The sequence below is a fragment of the Hibiscus syriacus genome, unplaced genomic scaffold (genome assembly GCF_006381635.1).
Source record: "Hibiscus syriacus cultivar Baekdansim isolate YM2019G1 unplaced genomic scaffold, ASM638163v2 tig00110890_pilon, whole genome shotgun sequence".
Classification (NCBI taxonomy): Eukaryota; Viridiplantae; Streptophyta; class Magnoliopsida; order Malvales; family Malvaceae; genus Hibiscus; species Hibiscus syriacus.
In genome coordinates this window covers 15,271,235-15,297,414 of record NW_024062900.1, presented here as the reverse complement: position 1 = coordinate 15,297,414, position 26,180 = coordinate 15,271,235, and the positions used below count along the sequence as shown (strand labels likewise).

At 35.1% G+C, this 26,180-nt stretch overlaps 1 pseudogene; it reads left to right on the top strand.

Moving 5' to 3' along the window:
* Positions 1-11,974: 11,974 nt before the first annotated feature.
* LOC120144766 lies at positions 11,975-25,656 on the top strand (annotated as a pseudogene).
* The last annotated feature ends 524 nt before the right edge of the window (positions 25,657-26,180 follow it).

Genomic DNA, 26,180 nt, shown 5'->3' with positions numbered 1-26,180 from the left:
CTCACTCCATCTGTTTGGTTGTCTTCTTTATGCTTAATTTACCCTGTCTGTCTTTTTGAATTGTTTTCATCTTCGATAGGGGGGCATTCCAGCACTACCAGTTACCAAAAACGATTAACACCTTTGGTAATTATAGCTTGGCTTTGCCTCTACATTAATCATATTATTAAGATAATGTAATGTTATGCAAATCAACACACATCATACGTGATTGTGTGCATTTTAAATGCGTCAAGATATAAGATAAATAAGTAAATTTTCCAATTAATTGGTAAATTACGCGTTTAGCATCTAAACTATTAATTTTAGTCTATTTTAATATCTAAACTTTCAATTTTTTTATCAAAATTGTACTTAACTTTTAATTTTGTTTTATTTTAGTACATCACTTTAAAAATTTAACATGCATTTTACACGTGACACTTTTGTATAGGTAAATTACATCATTCATCGCTGAACTATTTTTTCACTAATCAAGAATGAATAAAAGGTACGAGCAAAAAGAGCACAAAAAACTCAGATTATTTTTTCATTGAATTGATGGCAAGTCCAATAGTGTAATTTCAAAAGTCATTGTTGTTCGAAATTCCATGTCTTTTGCAGGCCACTCTGTTGGACTAATTCCCCCCCCCCCCACATATTCTTCCCTTAGAATCAATCTGAATCTCACATGACTCCCATTTTGTTTGATTAGCTTTTAAATCAGAAGATTTTATCACCTCAAAACATAAAAGCCAAAATTTATTTCTTTTTCAGCTTATTTGTTTTAAATATTTATTTTGTTTCCCCAAATTTAGCATGACACCAATATAAATTTATTGTTTATATTTATTAGTATTATGTCTATAATTAGATCTAACTATGAACTCATTGTCTTAAAATTTAAAAAAATTTGATCATTCGATACAATTTAATAATTTCAGTTGTTAAAATGTTAAAATAGATAACAATATTGTGTTTAGGTTTTTAAATTTTGAAAATGTTATACATTCTTTTTACTATTAACATAAACTTTTTATTACAAAAAGAAACAACGTACACTCTTTTTTCCTTGTGAGCTTTTTACTCATAAGTCATTAATCGTGTAACATGTGCCAACCACTCTCTGTTTCTTCCACGCGCCTTTTATTATCTCACTTTTTCTTCACGCGATTCCAGCCCACACGTGTACTCCCCAATAATCATATAAATATTTCCTTTCCCCTCGTCGAAAATCATTCCAAAGCACGGATTGGAATCGTTTTACATGCGTTCGTTCCTCTTCATCATCCTCCGCCGCCTCCGGCTTCCATTTTCACCGCCGCCTTGTTAGCACAAACAATTAGTTTGTTAATTAGTTAGGTCATATTCTTTTGGGCCATTACTTATTAGTTTGGGTATGGGTTATAAATATCTATTAGTTTGGGTATGGGTTATAAATATCTATTAGTTTGGGTATGGGTTATAAATATCCATCAATTTAATAGGTTTGAGTACTAGGATATTCATTTTTATTCTATCAATAATAAATTTCATTTTATGTGTTTGGCTAATATCACTTAACTCTAGCCACTCTTCACTTTCATTAAACACTCAGACCATCGACCGTTCACCATTCGACCACATATATCTCCTTTCTCACATGGTATCAGAGTCTCTTAAGAAGTATTGAAAGGATTTGATCTTTGAATAAGCACAGAAAGTTACAACCATAGGTTTGCAGTTCAATGACTGAAGTCTTTGAGGTACTCAAGGAAACACAAAACATACCAATATGTCACTGACTAATGTAACAAAGTTCTAAGGTCTGTTGGGGAAGACAATACATGGAAATACCAGAGCCTCTTAAATTTTCTTTCGTTATGCTCTGATTTATTACTTTTGCCTTTTTTCAGTTTTCAATTTTCCGACGTGTTGGTTATTTTCAGATTCTGTCATCATAATTTTTTGCCCTTTATCAGTTAATCATCTACGAAATGCTCGTCGTTATCTTCATATGCTTCATTCGTCCATTGTTGCCTCTATCTTCATCTCTGAATTCATTATTACTGGATCCGATGATTCAATTTACTAAGGCTTATCAACCAGAATGATGAGAAATTGTTTGATAAACTGCCCAAATAAAGTGTGTAAATCCTGCCGATTTGTCTCGTATGAACCTAGTTCATCAGTACTGGCGTCGTTTTGCTGTATATACCACTTTCCATTTCTTACTCATCGGAAGCACCATCTGTGTTTTTGTTTATTGTCCTCGTTACTAAAGGTTCATATGGTGACAATCGATGTTCTTCATTGTTGTAGATTCATATCATATTGAAGTTCTGTTCCATATTTGATCAGAGTCTAGTTGTGGCTTCCAAAGTCATCGTTCGCTACGTTTAGTTACTTGGAGAGATATAGTTCATTTGCCGTTTTTTTCGATTTGCCTCGTCTCGATCAAGATCTTAAAGAATAATTCTATGTATGATATACTTATGTTGATGTTGGTTTTGTTGAAGTTTATTAGCTTTTGTTGATATTTCGGGGATTGGTTATTTGGTTTTGGTGCTATAAATTAGTGAATTTAAAGCCTATGCTATTTGTTTCTTGATTTTGTCAGTTGTATTTTGTTCTACTCGTGCTACATTTGGTGGTTAAATGTCATGGTTGATGATGGTGATATATCATATTAGTACTCTACGTCTGTTACTTTTGAGGATATTTTCTATTGTTTTGAATATGTAACGGTTGGTAGCCCCCTGTTACATGGTGAATATTGGTTGACTTCAGTAAGAGAAGATAGTTTGGAAGGCTTCTTACACTGTATGTTTTCTTCCAAAGATAACATGGAACTTGATTCTTCTTAATCAAGCGTCATTTATAAAGCAAAAAAAAAAAAAACTTTGGGAAGAGTATTGTGTTTAACTGTCTAACTCTTCATTAACCAGATAAATAAGGTGATATCTTTCCTGAGAGAGGCTTCAGATTGAACCCGAGAGCTTGTAGGTAACCGCCCTGCTTCCACCAAAAAGAAAGTCTGAATAAGTAAGAAGATAAATAGTTTTGATTATTGCAGGAATTTTGAATAAAGAATGAGAAAATATTGTGAGTAAAGAAAAACAAAAGAAATGACACTTTCGATTCTCGGTAAATCACCTAGAATGTATAAAAGATTTTTTTGTTGTTCAAGAATCAACTCAAAAAAAGATCAAGAACTTGGAGAAGCAAGGAGAACGTTAGAAATAGAATATTTTCATTTCTTGTTCTTGAAGCTTAAGAAGACTGAGAAAGCAGGGAGAAAGTTAGCACTAGTAGTTAGTTTGTTAATTAGTTAAGTCATATTATGTTGGGTCATTACTGATTAGTTTGGGTATGGGTAATAAATACCCATCAGTGTAATAGGTTTGAGTACTTAGGATATTCATTTTCATTCTATCAATTATAACGTCTCTTTTATGCGTTTGGCTAACATCACTTAACTCTAGCCACTTTTCACTTTCATTAAACACTCAGGTCATCGGTCGTTCACCATCTGACCACCTATATCTCCTTTTTCATATGGTATCAGAGCCTCTCCAGAAGTATTGAAAGGATTTGATCTTTTGAGTAAGCACGAAAAGTTACAACCATAGGTTTGAAATTCAATGACTGAAGTCTTTGAGCTACTCAAGGAAACACAAAATATGCCAACATGCCACTGACTAATAATCATCTAATACTTTATCTCTATTTTTCTTCTCTGTAGCACGGTTTCCTTCTTAGAAGACGTTCTTCCTCATCCTCATTTTAGTTGTCATCATTTTTAGTTAAGCTTAATGTGCAAGACTAATGTAACAAAGTTCTAATGTCTATTGGTGGAAGATAATACATGGAAGTACTAGAGCCTCTCCAATTTTCTTTTATTTCATTATGATTTATTACTTTTGTTTTTTTTAGTTTTCAATTTTCTTATGTTGGTTATTTTCAAATTTTGTCATCACAATTTTTTACCCTTTATCAGTCCGTCATCGGAGAAACGGTCGTCGTTCTCTTCGTATGCTTCATTCGTCCATTGTTGTTTTTGTCTTCATCTCTGAATTCATCATTACTAGATCCGATTATTCAATTTACTGAGGCTTATCAATCATAATGATGAAAAATTGTTTGATGAACTGCCCAAATGAAGTGTGTAAATCCTGCTGATTTGCCTTGTCTGAACCTAGTTAATCAGTACTGGTTTCGTCCAATTATTACTCATTGGAAGCATCATCTGTGGTTCTGTTCATTGTCCTCGTTACTAGAGGTCCAGACGGTGACAATCGATGTTCTTTCATTGTTGAAGATTCGTATTATATTGAAGTTCTGTTCCATATTTGATCAGAGTATCGTTGTGGCTTCCAATGTCGTCGTTCGCTGCGTTTAGTTACTTGGTGAGATCTAGTTCATCCGACATTTTTTTTCAATTTTCTTCGTCTCGATCGAGTTCTTGAAGAATAATTGTATGTGTATGATATACCTATGTTGTTTTTGGTTTTGTTGAAGTTCATTAGCTTTTGTTAATATATCGGGGTTTAGATATCTGGTTAGTGCTATAAATCAGTGAATTTGAAGCCTATGTTATTTGTTTCTTGATTTTTTTCGTTTGTATTTTGTTCCACTCGTGCTATATTTGGTGGTTAAATTTCATAGTTGATGATGGTGATATATCAGATTTGTACTATACGTCTGATACTTTTGAGGATATTTGCTATTATTTTGAATCTATAATGGTTGCTAGCCCCCAATTACATGGTGAATATTGGTTGACTTCAGTAAGAGAAGATAGTTTGGAAGGCTTCTTACACTGTATGTTTTCTTCCATAAGATAACATGGAACTTGATTCTTCTTTGTCAAGCGTCGCGGAAAAACTTTGGGAAGAGTATAGTGTTTAACAGTCCAACTCTTTATTAACCAGATAAAATAGGGTGATTTCTTACCCCAAGAGAGGCTTCAGATTGAACCCGAGAGCTTGTAGCTTAACCATCCTACATCCACCAAAAAGAAAGTCCGAATAAGTAAAAAGATAAATAGTTTTGATTCTTGCAGAAATTCTGAATGAAGAATGAGGAAAAATGGTGAGTAAAGAATAACGAAAGAAATGACACTTTCGATTCTCGGTAAATCACCTAGAATGTATAAAAGAAGTTTTTCTTGTTCAAGAATCAACTCCAAAAGAGATCAAGAACTTGAAGAAGCAAGGAGAACGTTAGAAATAGAATATTTCCATTTCTTGTTCTTGAAGGTAAAGAAGATTGAGAAAGCAGAGAGAATGTTAGCATTAGCAGTTAGTTTGTTAATTAGTTAGGCCATATTCTGTTGGGCCATTATTGATTAGTTTGGGTATGGGTTATAAATACCTATCAATGTAATAGGTTTGAGTACTCAAGATATTTATTTTCATTCTATCAATAATAACGTTTCTTTTATATGTTAGGGTAACATCGCTTAACTTTAGCCACTCTTTACTTTCATTAAACACTCAGACCATTGGTCGTTCACCATCCAACAACTTATGTCTCCTTTTTCATATGGTATCAGAGCCTCTCTAGAAGTATTGAAAGGATTTAATCTTTTTAAGAATCACGAAAGTTATACCATATGTTTACAGTTTAATGACTGAAGTCTTTGAGGTACTCAAGGGAACACAAAACATGCCAACATGCCAACATGCCACTGACTAATAATAATCTAATATTTTATCTCCTTTTTTCTCTCTCTGTAGCAAGGTTTCCTTCTTAGAAGACGTTCTTCCTCATCCTCATTTTAGTTGTCATCATTTTTAGTTAAGAACAATGTGCAAGGCCAATGTAACAAAGTTCTAATGTTTGTTGGTGGAAGACAATACATGTAAGTACTAGAGCCTCTCCAATTTCGTTTGTTCTGTTCCGATTTATTACTTTTGCATTTTTTTTAGTTTTCAGTTTTCCAACGTTGTTTATTTTCAGATTTCATCGTCATAATTTTTACCCTTTATCAGTCTGTCACCAGTGAAACGGTTATCGTCCTCTTCATATGCTTCCTTCGTCCATTGTTATCTCTGCCTTCATATTTGAATTCATCATTACCAGATTTGACGACTCAATTTACTGAGGCTTATCAATCATAATGATGAGAACTATTAAATGAACTGCCCAAATGAAGTGTGTAAATCCTGCTGATTTGCCTCGTCTGAACCTAGTTTATTAGTACTGGCGTAGTTTTATTGTACACCACCACTTTCCAATTCTTACTCAACATAAGCGCCATTTATGGTTCTGTTCATTGTCCTCGTTACTGAAGGTCTAGATGGTGACAATCGATGTTCTTTCATTTTTGAAGATTCGTATCATATTGAAGTTTTGTTCCAGATTTGATGTGTAATATCCCAAAAATCAGATTAGTGACTAAAATGTAATTTTTTGAAGTTTTGTGTCTGTATTCGAAAAATTGAAAAGTTTAAGGACTTAATTATAATTTCTTTAAGTATGACTGATTGGAAAAGAAAGAAAGATGAAAGGGAAAAATGGTCATTTGATGATAAATGAATTAAAAATTCATTTGATGGTCTTTATATCCACATGGAGATATAAAGAAATGGTAAAAGAAAAATCTGAAGACTTGGGTGGCTTCCTTATTCTTTCCTCCCGTAAGCTCCATAGCAAAGGTAAGGATTTTTCTAATGGGTTATTTCTTGCATTTTATGAATGATTTTGATTTTTGAGGTTTTAGAAAAGCTTAAGAAAAGATTAAGGTTGCTTAAAACTCAAAGATGGATGAGTTATGAGAGATTAAGTAAAATGCGTTTTTGAGTGAATTGTTGTAAAAGAAGCAGTAAATGAATTTAGAAGACATATTTGACTTGTCATCAATTATAATAAGAGAATTACGAAATTAGAAAGGAATTGTAACAAAGTTGAAATTTTAGTAAGATTTTTAATTCTAAGTGTTATGGTGAGTTATTGGATATTAAGATAAGTTAAAGTGAGATAAGTTGATTTGGATAAGTATAGTTGAGTTCAAAGGCTTTAATGAAAAATAGAATGGGAAATTTAGTTAAGTTTGGTTGATTTTCGGATTAAAATAAGAAAATTCTGGGCATGGGGTATCGGTACTGTTCATTCAGTACAGATACTTCAATCGATACCATAAACTAAAAGTTGATAAATTATTCAAGGAGTATCGATACCGAGTATCGATACCGAAGGAGTAGTATCGATACTTGGGGTATCGATACCAATTAGCAAGTATCGATACCATTTTGAAGATGAATTCCAGAATTGAAATATGGTATCGATACTGAAGTATAGTATAAATATCTTATATGGAATTTGTGCATTGAGTACTTTGGATAGTTTATGTTATATATGATTAATTAATAGTGATTCAAATAAGATATTCATATCGATTAAATGTATCATAGATGTTAAACGGAAGAAGATATCGGATGAGTTATCGGGATAATATCGACCGAGAAATAAATAAGGGTATTACGTTGACTAGTGAGGCCAAGGTGAGTTCTTATTATTATGGTATATGATTAGGTGAAAATTAGACTTGCGACGAGTCTGTTTCCAATTATTTGTTTTCGTGATTACATGAATAAGAGTAAGTTGATATGGTTTCTATGTGTGTTTAAATATAAGTATGGTTATATTCTCTGTTGTATGATATTGATCTATGTGATATGAGCTATGTAGGTATGTAAAAAGGTGATATAAACAATATGATTATGAACTAGGCAAGTATATAATTGTGTGATAATCTATGTGAACTAGTATAATGGAATTATATGATTAACTGAGAAGTGAGATAAGATAAGTAACATTGAACTATAAGATAATATGAGAATAGTATATAAGCTAGGAGACATAGACATAAGTGATTATACAAACATGTAGATAAGCTATATTGGAAAAATTATGTGCTTAAATGAAACTATGATATATGAGTTAGATGGTAAAGATTTATGAAGCCATATGAGAAGGTTATAGGCTATTTGAAACTGAACTAAGTAAATAGATTAAACTAGTATATAAATGATATGATATAAGTGATAAATGTTTATATGTTATGATATATGTTACGTAATATATGTGAATCTATGTATGTGTGATAAAGTATGTGACTATGAGCTATGTTATAATAAGTTATATGATTATATGATCATAAGAGATAAGACATATGACAAGAGATATGTGAAAGTGATCTATGTGACTATATGTTTACATGATTACGAGAATATGTGATATGAGACTCCACGAGAATATTACATGATATATGTGATAAGAAGCTATGAGTTTATATGCCTATGTGATATTAATGTGTGAATGTGTGTCAAACATAAATGATAAATACCCATGTTATGTGATATGAGAGCTAGGGGTATAGTGGGCATGCCAAGAGTCGAGGGTTCTACATGGTCCTTCGAGATATATATGTTATATATGGTCCTTCGAGACATCTACGAGGTCCTTCAGGGCAATTTTATATGCCCCTAGTGGGACCTTATACGAGCTGTGGTGACAGCATATGTGCACAACCTCTATGTACCCACATATCTTTAGTTCTCACGAGTATACATGGGCTAATAAAATAGATAACACAAATATACCTTACGTGATGTTATTTGTGTTTTTGTGAAATGTGTTATATGTTGTGTATAAATGATAAGTACAAGTTCATATGATAGAAAGGGATTAGTAATAAGAATGTTATATGTATGCTATGATAACGATAATGATATTAGTAGTAATAAGGATCATAAGAAATATAATAAGGTTAATAATAATAATAATAATGATAAGATATGTGTGTATGTATACATTTGCTATAAGAAATGTTTTATAGTTTTGTGTGATATTACTGTATGAAATGTTCATGTATTAATAAGTATTTAGAGTTTTTATTATTAATTTAAATGTCTCACTAAGTCAATGACTTAGCGTGTGAGTGTTTCACATGTAGGGTTAGAAACAAAAAAAGGAGCAAAGATAGGGGATCAGGTCAGCTTCTCCTTTCTGAAGATCAGATCAGAAAAGTAGTGATTTGTATGTATTTGATTTTAATGAGTATAGTTGGCATGTAATTAAAGACTTAGTTGAGCATGCTCTGATCGATTTGTAAAACTATTCGATCGTATTTAATATAAGTTATTCAATTTTCAATATGAATTTGGATTGTTTTATTATTTTGTAAAAGTAAACGGTTTGAAAAGGCAATGTAACATTTCGGACTCATATCCGGATCGAATATTGGTTAACTTAAGCAAGAGAAGACTGAGGCTTAAATAGAGTATTTCGACTTACTTTGGAAAAGGGTAAGTTGAAATCCAAATTTCTCGCAGCCCTTGCTCCATACAGAGAACACCATAAATTCTTTCTCCCGTCTCTTGCTCCACATCAGTGACTGTTTGGAATCCTTCTCACCGGTAAGGCGAGCGGTTGTATTCTCAGGTATGTCTCATTTTTTCTTCTCCGTTTTCTTTTTCTTACCCTAATTTTCCATTTTCTCCGAGTTTACTTCTCTCTCGCCTCTGCATTTTCTGGCACTTCCTCTCTATTACTCTGCTATTGATTCCTACTGTTATCCATTAAATCTGCTTGTATTCGACAATATTATAATTGTGTTTTTTGTTGATTAGCTTTTGATTAATTACTTTTTGGCTTCTGATCTGTGTTATCTGTAATGGGTTATTAGCCGTGGTTACGGAGGCAAATTTGGGGTATAGGAAAGGGTTTTGTTTTGACTGTAAAGAATATGTTTGTGGAATATTATTTACCATGATTATTGTAGAGATTTGTAGCAATTGTAGGATTGATTAATTCTTCACTGATTCTAGCTAAGCCCTCACATATAAAGGTCAGGAACAAAACAAATTCTTTACAATTTACATTAAAAATGGCCCTTAACACAAACAAACTATATGTGATTTTCTCATCAACAATAGTTTTTGAACCCATTAAGATGTTTATGTTTCAGAATTTGATTTGGTACCACTACCAGAGACAATAAAAGGCCAAATACATTTTTGTTGAATATTGATTTCATGTCAAGAACTAAATATATCTCAATCATATTCTTCATGAAATGTTGTAAAGGTCGACTTTATATAAGCAAGCAACAAAAATTAACCCTGTTTGAAAACTTAACAGCAAGCATCACATTGTCATTATAACTAAATGATATGATTTAATAAATTATGGTTTTGTTTTAATTTTTATTTTCATCTACTTGGAGTAAAATGGTAGGGTCAACAAGAGCATGAAAAGAACACCTATTTTTCGGGATTTATAACATTAAAACTTTTGCAGAACCTACATAAGGTATATCATTTCAGAAATTGTAGCATGAATATGACTAGTTTGCCACAAGTCATTCCATACCTATGATACAAAGGTTATCTCATTTATATCCAAATCATCACACAATGTACAATCATTTTTTACTGCAGACAGAAAAATCAAAGGAAATTATAAGAAATAACATTAAAGCTTTATATGTAAGGGCTTAGCTAGAATCACTGAAGAACCAAATATAATTTTAGACTTTTCTACATTATAGGTTATCACAGTTCATGTTAACAAGGTTGAAAGAATGCAAAGAACTTCTGCAAGAAGTTAAAGATAACAATATCTTGAGCCCAGACTTTCAACAAAGTTACTTTGGTTTTGTTCTCCCTTTATTTACAATTAAAAATAAATAATCAAAGCATGTTTCAACAACTTTGTTAGGGGGAATAAAAGGCTTTATATATGTAGATGCACAAATAAATGAAAAACCTCATTTAGAGCATGACCAGTCAGAATCTAAAAATTCTTGAAACAGATTCCTCATTACAATCATATATGGCTTTATTGAACAAAAACCTTATATACTTGCTACTATAAATGAAACAAAAACCCTTTTTACATAGAACAAGCCGCATTCAATCACATAAAGTTTAGATTTTACATAGAACAAGCCACATTCTTATCCACATTCAATCCACATAAACTTCATGATCCCTTAGATAGCAACTTTAGATTCTTTCTAAGGGTTTACTTCATTGTCATGGAACACACATTAACATGGAAACACTTCATTTCATGCTCAATAATATCGGTACTCCCAATATAGTACCGATATTTCCATTCTATGGTATCGATACCCCATTCGGTACCGATACCATTTTTATATTCGAATTAAACTATTTTGGCCTTGAAGTATCGGTACTGTTCTTCGAGTTCCGATACCCCATGCCCATAACTTCCATTTCCATTTCGAAATTTTACCAAAAACGTATCTTTTACTTTTACCTCCTTCGTTATCTTACATTTTGGTCACTGACCTGATGATTTGGATGTTACAATGAATGTAGATTGTGAATAATTTAATGATTAGTATTTTAATACTTTACAATTCAAGTATTCATAAATTATTACGATCATTTCTTTGTAGATGGAACATAATTCTATTCATAAAACAATAGTGGGAGTTGCTGCTTCAGCATTAGCTTTTGGGGCTCTTTGGATTCATAGAATAAAATCTAGAAAGTAAATAAGTCGTCAATGTCATGTGAATCGAGATGATGAAAGAGAAAATTACATCAATAATATTTTATATACATGTGATCAAAATTGTATCGACATAATACGAATGTGACCACTTGCGTTATTTAATTTGTGTGACATCCTTACTATAAACAATTTTTTACAGTCAACAAGATCGGTGAATGTTAAGGAGCAACTTATCATATTTTTACATATAATTGGTCATAATCTAAGATTTTGACTGATTGGATCAAGATATTATAGATCAATTGAGGCAATTCATCTTTACTTTAGGATTGTGCTGAGGGCTATTCTGAAACTATATAAATTAGCTATTAGGTTACCCGATAAGTCAACTCCTCCTGAAATAATAAACAATTCAAGGTTTTACCCATATTTTAAAGATTATGTTGGAGCATTATATGGAACTCATATTCGTGCATTTGTTCCACCTAACATTCAAGGAAGATTTCCTAGTCCTAAAGGGGGAATGACACAGAATGTATTAGCTGCCGTTAAGTTTGACCTAATATTTTCGTATGATCTAGCTGGTTGGGAAGGCAGTGCTCATGATTCTCGTATTTTAATTGATGCACTTACACGCCCAAAAGGATTTAGTATTCCAGAAGGTAATAATTAGCTTTAATAATATTAATTAATTAATTTCAACTCATAATATATTAAAGTAATAATAACATTTTGTTAAATTGTAGGTAAATATTATCTTGCTGATGCTAGATATGACATCCGAAATGGAATTATCTCTCCATATCGTGGTGATCGATATCATTTAAAGGAGTTCAGTAATCATCGTCCAGAAAATGCAAAGGAATTTTTTAATCTTCGCTATTCAGCATTGCAAACAACTGTTGAGCGAGTGTTTGGAATTTTAAAGAAACGTTTTCATTTATTAGATGTTGAACCATTTTGGGATTTTCAAACACAAATAGACGTAGTATTGGCTTGTACTATCATTCATAACCATATAATGGGAGTTGATCCTAATGTTATAATTAATGAAAGATTGTATAAGGAACCTGAGCTTTATTCAATAACATCAATGCTTACACAACGAGAAGAGAGAAGAAGCTAGAGAATGGGCTACTAAAAGAGATGAAATTGCAGAATCTATGTGGAGTGATTATAAAAATAGAAATATGTAATTTATTAGTTGAATTTATTTTAGTATTTGTATGTTACGTATGATGGATATTGTTGTTTTTAGTTTGTTGGAATTTGAACTTCATACTATTTTAAGTTGCGTATAACATTGAAGTTAAATTTTATGGACTTTGACAATTTTATTTTTAGGTTGTTATTATTATAAATGTTATGTTTTAAGTTTGTTGGACTATGAAATAGATAATGTTATGTTTCCAGTTATATTTGAATTAATCATTATTATTGTAAGTTTTAAAATTTTGCATTCCATCGTCTAATTGCTTTCTATTTATATGTTTATGAGCAATGAGCACATACAAATATTTTAGGTAGACAAAACCAATGGAACGTCACTTCCTCGAAATACTTGCTGAGGAGGCGCAAAAAGGTAATAAGCCATCTAATACCTTCAAACCAGTTTCTATAAAGCGAGTTGCAACAGTTATTTATGAAAAAAATTGGAGTCCAATGTGACGCTAAACATGTGCAAAATCATTTGAGGACTGTCAAAAACACCTGGAAAACTATATGTATAATTCGTGAAGAAAGTGGATTAGGATGGGACAACAATATGAAAATGATAACTTGTGACGGCGTGACATATGACACTATAGTGACGGTAATTTCTATATACTATTTTTACTTGAAAGTTAAATTTTACTTGTTATTCTAATTGTGTATAATATTTAACAGACACACCCGAAATATGGTCAATTTTTGAACAAAAAAATTGATTCTTATGATGAGATGGCTCTTGTTGTCGGTCAAGATATGGAAATAAGGAGTTTTCCTATAACATTTGCCGATATAGACTTGGATGATGTTAATAAAGGATCAATGCCGTTAAATTTCGACACTCAACATGTCGATGAGGAAAGAACAAACATATCTTCATCTGGTACATCAAAACGTAAGTGAGAAACTTGGTGAGATTGCTGAAGCACTCAAAATATTTACCGAGGATAGGACACCATATCTTTACAAAGAAGTTATGTCAATGGAGAAAGAAGGATTTGGTGACGACTTTCTTTGTGAGGTCTTCAATTTTCTAGCCAAAAATGAACTTGAGGCCAAAGCTTTCTTGGCTAAAAAAAGAAAGCATAGGAAAATTTGGCTTCAGAAGTTTACCCAAGGTTAAGATGTGAACTTTAAATGTGGTGTATTATTATTTATGGCTTAGACAATATTTTAGCTCTAATGTGTTGGATTGATGTGTTGTAGTACTAATTATGAATTAGACTATGTATTATTACGGTTGAATATTATTGTTGTTTTAATGTGATAAACTCTTTAATTATATATTTTGACAATATTATTATTAGTACAATGTTATGTACTATTGTTGTTTTAATTTGGTGTACTATTAATTAAATATTCTTAGGATTTATAAACTTTTATAATATATTTTTAATCAATTATTAATATTATCTAAAATAGGTATTTTTATAAAATATAATTATATATAAAAAATGAAACTTAAAAAAATAATAAATAATAAAACATATTCAATATGTATAGCTTCTTCATTAAAAACAGATTTTGAAAACAATTTTCAGGAAAATTACCCAAACAGTGTAAAACATTTTATAATGTACCATCCAAACACTGGAAAATGTTTTCTGAAAAATGATTTACATTTCTGTAAAACATTTTCCAGATTTCATTTTCCGTAAACTGTTTTCAGTGAAACAAACGGACCCTAACATTGTCTATTTTCTTCCACAAGATAGCATGGAACTTGATTATTCTTAGTCAAGCATCGTTTGTAAAGAAGAAAAACCCTGGGAAGAGTACAGTGTTTAACAGTCTAACTCTTCATTAACCAGATAAAATAGGGTGATTTCTTATCCAAGAGAGATTTCAAATTGAACCGGGGAGCTTGTAGCTTAACCGCCTTGCTTCCACAAAAAAAAAGTCTGAATAAGTGAGAAGATAAATGGTTTTGATTCTTGCAGGAATTCTGAATGAAGAATGAGGAAAAAGTGGTGAGTAAAGAAGAACGAAAGAAAGAACACTTTCGATTCTCGATAAATCACTTAGAATGTATAAAAGAAAAAAAATTTGTGTTCAAGAATCAACTCCAAAGAAGATCAAGAACTTAAAGAAGCAATGTGAACGTTAGAATTGGAATATTTGCATTTCTTGTTTTTGAAGGTCAATAAAATTGAGAAAGCTGAAAGAATGTTAGCACTATCAGTTAATTTGTTAATTAATTAGACCATATTCTGTTGGGACATTACTGATTAGTTTGGGTACTACGATCAATGTAATAAGTTTGAGTACTCAATATTCATTTTCATTCAATAAATAATAAAGTTTCTTTTATGTGTTTGATTAACATCACTTACCTCTTGCCACTCTTCACTTTCGTTGAACACTCATGCCATCGCCGTTGATTGCTCGCTTCCTTCACTGCCACCTCTGGCTCCAGTTGTAGCTACCCGGACACTGTTAGATGAAAAGCCTGAATTGCTACAACCGATGAAGATGAAGAAATAATTAAATACGTGGTGTCTGGAGCAGTCTCTTCATATTCTTTAGAGTCTAAGTTAGGTGATTGCAAGAGAGCAGCTGCTATCAGGCATGAGACACTGCTATCAGGCATGAGACACTGCAGAGATTAATGGGACAGTCATTGTCAGGTTTTCCATTGGATGGATTCGATTACGATTCGATTTTAGGGCAGTGTTGTGAGATGCCTGTTGGGTACGTGCAAATTCCCGTGGGAATTGATGGGTCATTGTTGCTTAATGGAGGATAGTTCTCAATCCCTACAGCAACCACGGAGGGTTGCTTGGTGGCTAGTATTAACAGGGGTTGTAAGGCTATTCATTTGTCTGGTGGAGCTACAAGTATTCTATTGAAAGATGGCATGACTAGGGCTCCTGTTGTAAGGTTCAGCACCGCGAAAAGGGCAGCTGAGCTGAAGTTGTATTTGGAAGATCCTGACAATTTCGAGACTTTAGTTGTTATTTTTAAAAGGTTTGCTTGAATATTTTTGGATTCCAGACTGAGCGATTCAAATTCTAGCTAATATTATGCTGGTTTATTTGGAACTTTTTTTGGGTAGTTGCAAATCTAGTAGATTCGCTAGGCTTCAAGACATAAAATGTGCAATTGCTGGGAAGAATTTATATTTGAGATTCACTTGCAGTACCGGTGATGCTATGGGGATGAATATGGTTTCCAAGGGAGTTCAAAACGTTTTGGATTTCCTTCAAACCTATTTCCCTGACATGGATGTCATCGGCATTTCTGGTTTCATTTGCTTATATACTTACAATTATGTTACTTGTCTTTTGTTTGAGCTTGATAATTGAATTTTATGGACTTATGATGGATGCAGGAAATTTCTAATATGACAAAAAGCCAACTGGCGTTGTTGGGAAATAAACGAGTAACAAGTAATTTTCCTATAACCAGATTAGTGATGAATACGAAATAAAAGTGGAAATATAATACCCGAAATTGATAACGGAGTTCAGCCAATTGTGCCTATGGCTCCAGACTGCTGCAGATCTTTTACTAAGAGAGAAAATTTACAGGTGTTTACAAAACACTCACTACTCACAAGAAAACTCTCTAGTATTGGGAGAAAGAAATGATTTTGGGATGATTTTGAAGCTAAATGAGCTAGGGTATTTATAGTTGAAGCTTAGGGACTAATATTTGAAAATACCCTAAAGTACAATGACTAAAAGTGTGATTTAATCATTACAAAAAAATCAACAATATCAGCCCCCTTTTGACTTCCCCTTTTTCGGTGCCTACATTTGAAAATCAAGCCAAATATTGTTGGAAAAAACAGCCCCTCATTTATTGAAATTGCAGCCCCTTTCTTTGACTTTAACAATCTCCCACTTGAAGACTGATTTTAATCTGTCTTCACACCTCGATCGATACAACAACATTTATGGTCTTGTTATTCTAGCATGACAACTGAAGCTGAACACAACTTCAGTTTGTCCGTAGTCACCGTCTTTGTCAATATGTCTGCCGGATTTTGAGATCCACTAATCTTTTCAAGTTTCAAAATCCCATCTTGCAGAAGAGACTAGATAAAATGATATCGCAATTGTATGTGCTTCATTCTGGAATGAAAAGACGGATTCTTTGCTAGATGGATAGAACTTTGACTGTCACAATACAAGACATTGTTTTCTTGTTTCTTGCCTAACTCTTCCAAGAAACTTTGGAGCCAGACCATCTCCTTGCTGGCTTCCGTAACAGTGACATATTCTGCTTCAGTTGTGGAGAGAGCAACTATCTTCTATAGTTAAGAAACCCAACTCACTGCAGTACCTCCTAGAGTATAGACATACCCTATAGTGCTCCTTCTGATGTCAACATTTCCAGCTAAGTCAGCATCTATATAGCATGTCAGTATCATATCTCCACCTTTGAAATAAAGTGCTTTGTTTTGTAGTACCCCGTATATATCTGAGGATCCATTTGACAGCTTCCCAATTTACTTTTCCTGGATTATTCATGTACCTGCTAACAGCTCCTACTGCATGAGCAACATCTGGTCTGGTACAAACCATGGCATACATCAGACTTCTGATTACTAAGGCATACGACACCTTCACCATGTGTGCACGTTCTTCCTCCTTCTTTGGTGACTGTTCTTTGGAAAGTCTGAAATGAACACTTAAAGGTGTACTTACTGGTTTAGCATCTTGCATGTTGAACCTGGAAAGTAATTTGTTGATGTACGCAGCCTGTGATAACATCAAAGTCCCCGACTTTGTGAATCTCTTGATCCTCATCCCAAGAATCTGCTTTGCAACGCCCATATCCTTTATAGCAAACTGCTTCGACAATATTTGCTTCAAGTTTATAATCTCTTGTATGTCTGAGCCTGCAACGAGCATGTCATCAACGTACAATAATAAAATAATGAAGCTGTTGTCGAACCTCTTGATGTAGCGACAATGATCTGTTTGACATCTGGTAAAACAACTGCTACTCATGAAGCTATCGAACTTCTTGTACCACTGTCTAGGAGCTTGTTTTAAACCATACAAGCTCTTCTTCAACCTGCATACCAGGTTTTTCTTGTTTGCCTCTATGAAGCCTTCTGGCTGCCTCATATAGATTTCTTCCTCCAAATCACCATGAAGGAAAGATGTCTTTACATCTAACTTCTCAAGATGTAAATTCTCCGCAGCTACAATTTTCAACACCAGTCTGATTGTAGACAGTTTAACGACTGGAGAGAAAATTTCATTGTAGTCAATACATTCTTTTTACTGAAAGCCTTTGACAACCAATCTTGCTTTGTAGCGTTTGCTCCCATCGTGCTCTTCTTTGATCCTGTAAATCCACTTGTTGTGGAGCGCTTTCTTGCCTGGTGGTATCTCAGCTAATTCCCACGTCTGATTTGACATAAGCGAGTCCATCTTATTTTTCATAAAAGACTCCCACTTGACTGAATCCTCCACTTGCATTGCTTCATCATAGCACTCTGGTTCACCATTATCAGTCAGCAACAAGTAGTGCAAATAAGGAGAATACCATTGGGTTGGTTTAGGAATTCTGGAGGAGCGTCTCAGTTCTGGTGTGCCTGGTTCTTCTTGAACTGCTTCAGGATTGATCTGAACATCATTTCTAGAAATCTCCTTTGTTTCAGCTTCGGTATTGGAGCTACTTGAATCTATAGTTGATCTGTCTTTGTACATCACATTCTCATTGAAAATGACATCTCTGCTTCTGATGATCTTTCGATTTTCGTTGTCCCAAAATCGGTAACCTAACTCATCACCACCATAACCAACAAAGACAAATTTTTTGGACTTGGCATCAAGTTTACTTCTTTCAGCAGAATCTATATGTACATAAGAAATACAACCAAACACTCTTAAGTGTGAAAGGTTTATTTCTTTCTTGCTCCAAACTTCCTCTGGTATTCTGCCATTCAAAGGAACTGAGGGCCTACGGTTGATCAAGTAAGTTGTAGTGTTGATAGCTTCAGCCCATAGAAATTTGGATAATCCGGCATGTATCCTCATGCTTCTGGCACGTTCATTCAGAGTTATGTTCATGCTCTCTGTTACGCCATTCTGCTGCGGTGTCATGGGAACTATTATCTCCATCTTGATCCCATTGTTTGCACAGAAATCTCTGAATCTCCTATTTTTGTACTCTCCTCCATTGTCAGGCCTCAACCGCTTGACTTTCAAACCAGTCTCATTTTCCACCATGGCTTTCCATTTTCTGAAGGTATCAAAGATTTCTGATTTCTTCTTCAGAAAATAAACCCACACATTCCTTGTAGAATCATCGATGTAGATGACATAATATAATGAGTTTGCAAAGATGGAACTGGAGATGGTCCCCATACATCAGTATGAACCAACTTTAACTTTTCTGCCTTGGGTGTCTTGATAATCTTTGCAAAAATGACTTTCTTTTATTTGCCAAAGATGCAATCCTCGCATAGTCCGACATCTACACTCTTTAGATCTGACATCTTCCCTTTTGACAAAAGTGTCTCCATCCCTTTCTCGCTCATATGGCCAAGCCTTTGATGCCATAGGTTTGATCTTCCATCAGCATCTGCTACAGCAATGATATTCTATAAGTTTGAGGTTACATAGAGAGTACCAGTCTTCTTACCACGAGCAATGACGAGTGCTTCTTTGGTAATCTTCCATTCACAGCCTAAAAAAGGTTGTACTATAACCTTCTCCATCAAGCTATCCTACAGAAATCAAATTTCTTTTGAGACCAAGAATATGTCTCACTCTTGTCAGCTTCTAGGTGGTCTGGTTTGGCAGCTTTAGTCGGATGTCACCTTTTCCGACAATCTTCAAGGTTTCATCATCAGCTAGATGAACCTTCCCAAAATCACCACTGACATAATTCTCCATAATTTCTCGGCATTGGGTGGAGTGGAAAGATGCTCTTATATCCAATATCCATGATTCAATCGAACTGTTGACGCTTAGAATCATGGCATCACCTGTCTCCTCTGTCACGTTGGTAGATTCCTGTGCTCCGGTATTTTTCTTCCTGTGCTCGGCAATCTCTTTTAAAGTGACCATTATTGCCGTAGTTATAACAGGTAAAATCTTTCTTTCTCGTTCTTGATTTTCCCGTTCTGGATTTGGATCTGCCACGATTTGAATTTATTTTTGAAGTTCTCCCTCTGGACTCCGTGTTCAAGGCTGAGGAGGTTGATGCTTCACCCGATTCTCTCCATCGAATTGCTTCACTCAATACCAGATCCCGAACATCGTCGAATTTTAATTTGCTATTTCCCGACGAGCTGCTGATTGCTGTAACAATAGCATTCCAACTGTCTGGTAGAGATGATAAGAGAATTAAAGCTCGAACTTCGTCATCGAATTCAATTTCCACGGAACTCAACTGGGTTGTGATTGTGTTGAGTTCATTTAGGTGTTGTGCCACCGATGCCCATTCCGCCATCCGTAAATTGAATAATCGCCTCATCAAATGAACTTTGTTTGAGGCCGATGACTTCTCATACATACTGGAGAGAGTCGCCATAAGACCCGCTGTGGTCTTTTCCTTTGCTTTGTTGAAAGTAACATTGCGGGATAACGTTAGTCGGATAACTCCTAGGGCTTGTCTGTCGAGAAGAACCCAATCTTCATTCTTCATGCCCTCTAGTTGCTTTCCTGAGAGAGGTTGATATAGATTTTTCTGGTACATAAAATCTTCAATATGCATCTTCCAAAAGCCAAAGTCCTCTCCATCGAACTTTTTAATTTTCACATTCCCTTCATTTGCAGCCATCGCTCCCACTCGAATCTGGCTTCGTCGACAAATTCGTATCGCCAACAAAATTCCACTATTCATGAAATTCACTATTCACGTGAATAGTAATGAATAGTAACTCACAAAAATTGACAAAATTCATAACCAAAAGCTCTGATTACCAGTTGTTGGGAAATAAACGAGTAACAAGTAATTTCCCTATAACCAGATTAGTCAGAATGCGAAATAAAAGCGGAAAAATAATACCCGAAATTGATAACGGAGTTCAGCCAATTGTGCCTACGGCTCCGGACTGCTGCAGATCTTTTACTAAGAGAGAAAATTTACAGGTGTTTACAAAACACTCACTACTAACAAGAAAACTCTCTAGTATTGGGAGAAAGAAATGATTTTGGGATGATTTTGAAGCTAAATGAGCTAGGGTATTTATAGTTGAAGCTTAGGGACTAATCTTTGAAAATGCCCTAAAGTGCAATGACTAAAAGTGTGGTTTAACCATTACAAAAAAATCAACAATATCAACCCCTTTTGACTTCCCCATTTTCGGTGTCTACATTTGAAAATCAAGCCAAATATTGTTGAAAAAACAGCCCCTCCTTTGTTGAAATTGCAACCCCTTTCTTTGACTTTAACAGGTTGGATTGAAGGACGAGGCAAATATGTTGTCTGTGAGGCCATCATTAAGGGTGATGTGGTGAGCAAGGTCTTGAAGACTAGTGTGGAATCTCTTGTGGAGCTCAACATGCTTAAGAACCTTACTGGTTCTGCTATGGCCGGTTCTTTGGGTGGATTTAATGCCCATGCATGACTGCAATCTACATAACTACTGGCCAAGATCTGGCTCAAAATGTCGAAAGCTCTCATCGCATCACTATGATGGAAGCTGTTAATGATGGAAATGACCTTCATGTCTCTATCAAAATGCCTTCCATTGAGGTAATTGAGTATATTCTTCTCTGATTATCAAACACAAGAATTTTCAATGTCAAAATCTTCCGGCTGATTAAGAAGTGTCTCGAAAACTAGTCCTATCAAGGCTGGTTTAGTTTCATTATGTTTGTTGTTGTCTGATTTATTTGTTTAGGTCGACACTGTTGGTGGTGGAACTCAGCTTGCATCTCAGTCAGCCTGTTTGAACCTGCTTGGGGTCAAAGGTGCAAGCAAAGAGGTAGCTGGAGCAAACTCTAGGATGCTTGCAACCATTGTAGCCGGTGCCGTCCTTGCTGGCGAGGTGTCACTCATGTCAGCCCTTGCAGCTGGTCAACTGGTTAACAGCCATATGAAGTACAATAGATCAAGTAAGGATGCTTCCAAGCTTTCTTCCTAGATGAACATTTTTATTTTGTAGTTTTTTGTTTGTTGCAAATCTCATGCTATAAAATAACATAAACATGTAGCATGTCTTTGTACTTCTTCTTTCTTATTGTTCTATATCTAAGAAGAAAAGCCTGTCAAATGATAGGTCTTTTGTTTTTCACTTCATTGATTCTGCATGTAATAAAATTTATATTCTATAGCTACAATTGTCTTTAGAAAATATCTATCATTGATGTAACAACCCGAGAGAAAAAAATCATTAAATCGCTGTAATTTGGTGAAATTTGGTGACTAATTAAAAAGTTTGCAAAACTTGTAGTCTATTTTAGAAGTAAAACAAATTTAGGGACCAATCCCCCAATTTTGCCAAGGAGTGTCGGCATTTTATAATCATAAATATGTGCAATGTGTTTTCTGGTTTCATACCAGAAAACAATTGCAAAACTTTACTCTCCCGCACCCTTCCTTCAAGCTCAATTCCGACGCCGTCCGAGCTCCAATCGTAAAATTAAAACCACTGTCATGTTCATCTTCGACCCGTGATCAAAACCCAGTAAACCAATTATAGCGAAGCGCTGCCAAACGACGTGAATTTCGAGTCAAAGTCTCGATTTTTTTTAGTACCACCGCCGGGAAAATCTTAAATTCATCTCCGATCGTTGATCGGTTTTCGACACCTCCCGCACCATCGTGTCGTCCTTTCTCCGTAGGCGGCGGTGTGGGAGGTGGAGCGGTCAAAGATTCGGCCGAGTTGGAATCGAGCTCTCCTCCATTCAAAAATTTGAACCGAGGTTGGTAAGTGACTCAAAATCGCTTAAAAGAATTTTTAGAATTTTTTTCATTAATTATTGGAGACCGGATGACGCTTAACACGCCCCCACGCGCCGCCCCTACGCGTGGGGAGCTTCAAACTGGTTGATTTCATGTTGACCGGCTTGACCAGTCTGACCCGACCCAACCCAGTGACATTCTGGAAAATTTTGTGAAAAAGGTGATATTCTGGGAAATATTTTGAAAAATGTGACATTCTAAAAAATATTTTAAAAAAGGTGACATTCTGGTAATTATTTTGAAAAAGGTAACATTTTGGAAATTTTCGAATGTGGACTATTGAACCCCTTTGACCATAACTTTGACCGGCTTTAAACGGTCATTAAACGACCTTTGATTTTGTTCGAGTATACCTATTCTGACATTTTTCAACGTGTCGAATCCGTTTCCGAAGTCCGTTTCGTCAAATTCGAACACGAATGCCTCCAAATCATCAGTCAAACCCGTTGACTTTGATTTTGACCAAGAATTTGAATTTTCGAAAAGTCATACTTTATGTTTTTCGACGTCCTGATTCCGCAATCCGTTTGGTCAAATTCAGACTTGAAATCCTCCAAATTAATAGTCAAACCTGGAAAATGCTTATATACTTAAGAATTTTAGCTTTAATCAATTAAGTAAGACTTGGTGTTAATAAATTATTATTGTTTGAAGGTACAAGAGACTCTCCGGATCATTCGACAGCTCGACCCAGCTCTTCTAGATCAGTTAAACCACGAGTTCCAATATTCACCCGTAAGACCCGTAAATCTTATAATTTCAGAAATTGATTATGTTACCCTCTATTAATGTAGTGTTATTATGAATTAGGATTGAAAACTGTAGCAGAGCGTGGTGAGGCCAGTACTCAGTAAATCTACAGTTTGATCCTATTATCGAGGTGTGTTCCCTAAGTACTATTTAATTTTTTTTATCTGTTTTGAAATATGGTACGTTGAAAGCTATGATTTATTGTTTATTGATGGTTTATGGACAATGACTTATATATGACTATTGGTTTTCATTAATATATGATAACGATGTTTACTGATTTATGGAAATTATGCTTACTGTATAAATAGTATTTTTGAAATACTGATTTTGGGTTGGATTGAATTACGGAGGTATAGCTCTGATCAAGCTGGTAAACCTTACGGACTTAATGGACTCTTGGGTAGGCTCACGAGCCCCAAGATGCTCTATTAGGTTGGCCCTCTTTATTATGTGCTTAGAGTAAGCCCTACGGACCTAAGGATACAAGCCCAAAAGCTTATCCTTAGGTAGGCTTCCTTTTTGCTGTGTGCTTAAGGTAGCCCTACGGACGCGGTTCTGAGGAACTGCGGTTGGTGTACAGGAGAAGGGATTTAAACTACGAGTTTCAAAAGTTAAACTTCATTATGATTTTATGATGATTTACTGAACTGTTACTCGGTTATTGTACCTACTATGATTTTATTGTACTATTGGGACACACTGAGCCTAGCTCACTTTTCGAAAATGTTTTTTTTCCTTTCAAATAATGTTGGGTAGATACCCCAGATCGAGCACTTGGAGAATCAATATATATCTTGAAGTACATCTATTTATAATGCTTTTATATTTCAAGTTGACTTTATTTTGGTAGCATAGGCCTTTATTTGAAGTATTTATTTCAGAAATGAATATTATTCCGCTATTGATAATTGGTTTATAGTGATCCAAATTCTACGACATATTTTAAAAATTAAATTTTTAACTATTTAGTTTTATATTCATGAGTTAGATTTTATCGTAATTTATTATATCATTTTATAAATGTATTTATAATGTGATTTTACATTGATCGAATAAGGGTTTTGGAAAATGTCTTTAAAAATCATGGAAGTGATCCGCTAGACTTAGTTGAAACGCATAGGCTGAGTCTAGGGGGTTACATTTAATTGGTATCAGAGCTTTTGGTTTTTAAATCTCGGACTGTGTATGAGTCCAAATTTAAAGTACCGTTTTGAAATATTTTACAAAACCTGTTGCTAAGGCCATGTCTCAAAGTTTTTACGATTTTAATTGTGTTTGAGACTTCAAGTGCTTATCTAACCCTAAGTTTTACCTTCTGTAGTAAACTAGAGATCTACCAAAATGAGTGCTAGACGTGGACGTCGAACTAGCCGTGGATGAGGTCGAATGGCTAGATTTGTGGACCCAATCGATGAGATTCGAGTAGATCCTCCACCTCCGACAGGTGATCCTGCTCCTATGACCCCGACGAATTTACCTCATACTGCTACTACTGGCATGACTACTCCGATCATAGGAGCGACCGATATTGAGTCTGAGTCTACCGAAGTTACTTTGGATGAGAATTTTGGCAGACAATTTCTGCAGTTGATACAAGGAGCGGTAAGAGCTGCTGGTGTTGTATCCGAGGTTCCTATTTCGCAGACTCTAATTGCCAATGGAGTCAGAACTTTTGGGGGACAGATTGGTGGAGCTCCTACTGAAGCTGAAGATTGACTCCAGGATACTGAGAGATGCATGGATCAGTTGGGTTTGGACCCAACTAAGAGATATCTGGGTGTAGTTGCGATGTTAGATGGCAATGCCCACACCTGGTGGGAGTCAGTGGTCAGTAGTGTTTCGGTTGATCGTTTGACCTGGGGTTTCTTTAAGGAGCGCTTTCGAAGCCGTTTTCTGGGAGAGCGCTATTTAGCTCAGATACGACAGCAATTTCAGGACCTGGTTCAGGGATACATGACCGTTTCTGAGTATGAGATCGAGTTCTTGAAGTTGCTAAAGTATGGAGTCAGTATGGTACCTACCGAGAGAGATCGATGTCGTAAATTTACCCTTGGACTCAGATACGAGCTGCGTAGGCAGGTTGTGACCCATCAAGATGAGATTTTTGATGTGCCAGTAGGCAGAGCAAAGGATGCTGAGGAGGTAGAGACCATGGCTCCAGCAAGAGACCGTGTTGATCGAGAGCGGCCTGGGAGATTTTCTGTCCTAAACGAGTTCTCCGTACGTCCTGGAAAGAAGACTCGTACTTCAGGTCCTTTGAGAAGCAATACCAGTTCTAGGCCTCCACCATATTCACCGTCAGTTGTCAGTCGAGGTGGTTCTTCATTGTGGCCTCATGGACCCCTTTGTGAGTATTATGGTAAATGACACACAGGAGAGTGTCGTAAGAAAATGAGGGTATGCTATCAGTGTGGATTCAGTGATCATTTTCGGAGGGATTGGTCACAGTTAGCTTCGTCAGAGCGGACCGCTACCTAGACTCCTGTGCGTTCTCAGACTTCAGTACAGACCCCAACTAGAGGTCGTAATTAGGGAAAGCCTTATGGATCAGCATCCAGAGCCGATAGTAGAGCTTGACCCCAGCAGAGTCGAGATCCTATAGTTTCAGAGGCTAGACAACCAGCTTTGATTTATGCCACCAGACGTCGGGATGATAGAGATGAGCCTGAGGTTATTGTAGGTACATTTACTATTTATTCTATTCCATACTTTGCATTACTGGACAATGGTTCGACACACTCCTATATATCGAGTTCAGTATCTCGAAACCTTCAGATTCCGATTAAGAACACTGATAATACGGTTACGGTTAAGAGTCTAGTAGGACAATCAGTGTTAGTGAATAAAGTACTTCGGCGTTGTCCACTGGAGGTTCAGGGAGAAATTTTTCT